Source organism: Colobus angolensis, unplaced genomic scaffold, assembly GCF_000951035.1.
Source record: "Colobus angolensis palliatus isolate OR3802 unplaced genomic scaffold, Cang.pa_1.0 Scaffold527, whole genome shotgun sequence".
NCBI lineage: Eukaryota > Metazoa > Chordata > Mammalia > Primates > Cercopithecidae > Colobus > Colobus angolensis.
In genome coordinates, this window is record NW_012118788.1 from 307,310 (window position 1) to 310,075 (window position 2,766).

At 54.7% G+C, this 2,766-nt stretch overlaps 1 pseudogene across 1 annotated transcript in view; it reads right to left on the reverse strand.

Annotated features, from left to right (window-relative positions):
- Positions 1 to 2,766, reverse strand: part of LOC105525289 — a 12,262-nt pseudogene that overhangs the window by 4,804 nt on the left and 4,692 nt on the right. The window contains exons 2-3 of the transcript XR_001003886.1: positions 928 to 1,145; positions 394 to 562 (exon numbers count right to left, since the gene is read on the reverse strand). The product of XR_001003886.1 is annotated as a D-dopachrome decarboxylase-like protein (transcript). The remainder of the gene's footprint in view (positions 1 to 393; positions 563 to 927; positions 1,146 to 2,766) is intronic.

Sequence of the window (2,766 nt, forward strand, 5' to 3'; positions counted from 1 at the left end):
CTGGGCTGCCGTGTGCGGGGCCCGCCTATCCCACGCCCACCGGAACTCACACAGGCCAGCGAGCGCAGCCCGGGTTCCCACCCGCGCCTCTCCCTCCACACCTCCCCACAAGAAGAGGGAGGCAGCTTCTGCCTCAGCCAGCCCAGAAAGGGGCTTCCACAGTGCGGTGGCGGGCTGAAGGGCTCTTCACGCGCCGCCAGAATGGGCGCGGAGGCCGAGGACGCGCTGAGCACAGTCCTACCATCAGGAACCTGAGGGGTCAGGGGGCCCCAGGGCCCCAGACCCTGATGTGTTCTTAGTGGGCAGGGCAATAAATGGGTTTTTCCCCCTGAGGCAGGATCACTGGCTCCAGTCTGCGGCAGTCCCAAATGGATCCTCCACTACCCTACGCACCAGTCTTGGCCCAGGGTTTGCTCCTTGGTGAGAAACTCAAAGAAGTGGGCGCTGTGGCTGCGGTTGTCCTCAGCACTACGCAGATGGAGGAGACGGACGGCTGCGCGCAGAGCTCGGTGGACCCGCTCAGCGCCACCGCCAGGCCTGTACGCACTGTCACCTGCATGTGCTGAGGGGGACATGAAAAGTTTTACCTGAAGCTGGGGCCGGCAGGGCTACCTCTAGGGGACCCGACCCAAGCGCGGGAAAGCCGAAACGCGGAGTGTTCGTGGGGACAGGGATCCCAGTACAGGTCGAGGCCCCTGAAGGTCACGTTCGGCTCATGACTGGGGAGGGCGATAAGGGAAAGACGTGCGGAGGGGGAGCCGCGGGATCCTAGAGCACGGAAAGTCAGAACTTGGCGTGCGGAAAGGAGGGGGGAGTGGTCCCTGGGGAAAAGGGTCGGGGTCGCTGTGGGGGAGGCGGAGCAGGGACAGGGCTGGACCCCTGGCCCACCAACCTCCCCTCGCCCTGTGCTGCCTGGCCCACGCTCACGTCCGCAGGTTTGCTCAGGATAGAGGTAGCGGCGGCGCAGAGTCGTTTCCCCAGCCCTGCGGGCACTCGGTTGTTGGGCAAATTCCTGTCTAGCTCTAGGAAGGGTATAGCAGGCAGAGAAAAGAAAACAGCTCTGGGAGAGAAGCAGCTCTGGGTACCGGAGGCTCGCGGACCAGGGAGGAGGGGCGAGGCGCCACAGCAACCTGGCTTCTCATTGGCTGGACAGAGACTCAGCGCTCCCCGATTGGCTGCCTAGAGTATATCCCGCTTCCGCAAACAAAAGTCACGTGTGCCGGCTCTGTTTTCCAAAAGTCCCATCGCCCCCATCCTATGTGTAGCCCCACGCACTACCAGTCTTTAACCGCGTGGTGGGTACACCCTGTCGCTTCCCCGACCCTCTTGCCTAGCACCGGGTGGATTTCCCGTAAGCTTTCCGCGCTATGGTCGCCTGGTTCCTAGCTCTGTTAAAGGTCTGAACACCCCTAACACACAGACACACACACACACCCCTATAGGGGTCTTCCCCAAGTTCGACCCTAATAAACAATGCAACGGAAGTTTAAATGTTTTTTGAATGATTTGCCACCATTTCGAAGTCAGGCAATTTTATGTTCAGTATGAAAATCTGCGCTTCTCTTGGGCAGTCAGGAGATGTGGTTACATGTGAGGGCGCAAGTGGGGCTGGGCAGGCACCCTTGGGTTCACGACATTTCCTGTCCCCGCCTGGTCCCCACTGACATCTGCCTGTGTAGCCTCTTGTGCCGATGGTGAGCCACTGTTCACCAGGGGGTGGCAAAATGTGTTATTTAAAACATGGAAATCTGTTGGTGTGGCTTAAACATAAGTCTCTGATTAGTGTGGCAAAATCACTTGAATTGTACATTTTAAATATGATTGAAATTGTGGTCAGGCAGAGTGGCTGACACCTGTAATCTCAGCACTTTGGGAGGCCAGGAAGGGAGGATTGCTTGAGTCCAGGAGTACAAGACCAGGCTAGGCAAGATTCCCCTCTTTATTTTCTACAGAAAAAAAAAAGGAATCCTGGTGTTGTGGTGTGCGCTTGTAGTTCTAGCTATCTGTGCAGCTGAGGCAGGAGGGTTGCTTGAGCCCAGGAGATCTAGGCTGCAGTGAACTGTGACTCATTTTTTCCCTGTCTCTTTGTCTGATGGGTTTCTCTTATTTTTCTTTGTTTGTTTGTTTGTTTCTGAGACAGTCTCGCTCTGACTGGAGCTTGAGTGCAGTGGTATGGTCTCAGCTCACTGCAACCTCCACCTCCCAGGTTCAAGTGATTCTCCTGTCTCAGCCTCCTGAGTGTGCTACCACACCTGACTAATTTTTGTATTTTTAATATAGAGGGGGTTTCATCGTGTTGACCGGGACTGGTCTCAAACTCCCGACCTCAAGTGATCTGCACATCTTGGCCTCCCAAAATGCTGGGATTACAAGGGTGAGCCACCACGCCAGGCCTGTCTTACGGGTTTCTAAAAGCATCCTAAAGAACATCACTTCCTTCTGACATATCTTTTACCAAGATCCCCCCGCAGTTTTTTGCTTGTTTTATGTTTAATCAATTTTTTCTTACACAAGATGTCCCTGTATATTTTTGTTTGTTTGTTTGTTTGTTTTGTTTTGTTTTTGAGACAGAGTTTTGCTCTTGTTGTCCAGGCTGGAGTACAATGGCGTGATCTCAGCTCACTGTAATCTCCACCTCCCAGGTTCAAGCAATTCTCCTGACTCAGCCTCCTGAGTAGCTGGGATTACAGGCATACACCACCACACCCGACTAATTTTGTACTTTTAGTAGAGATGGGGTTTCTCCATGTTGGTCAGGCTGGTCTC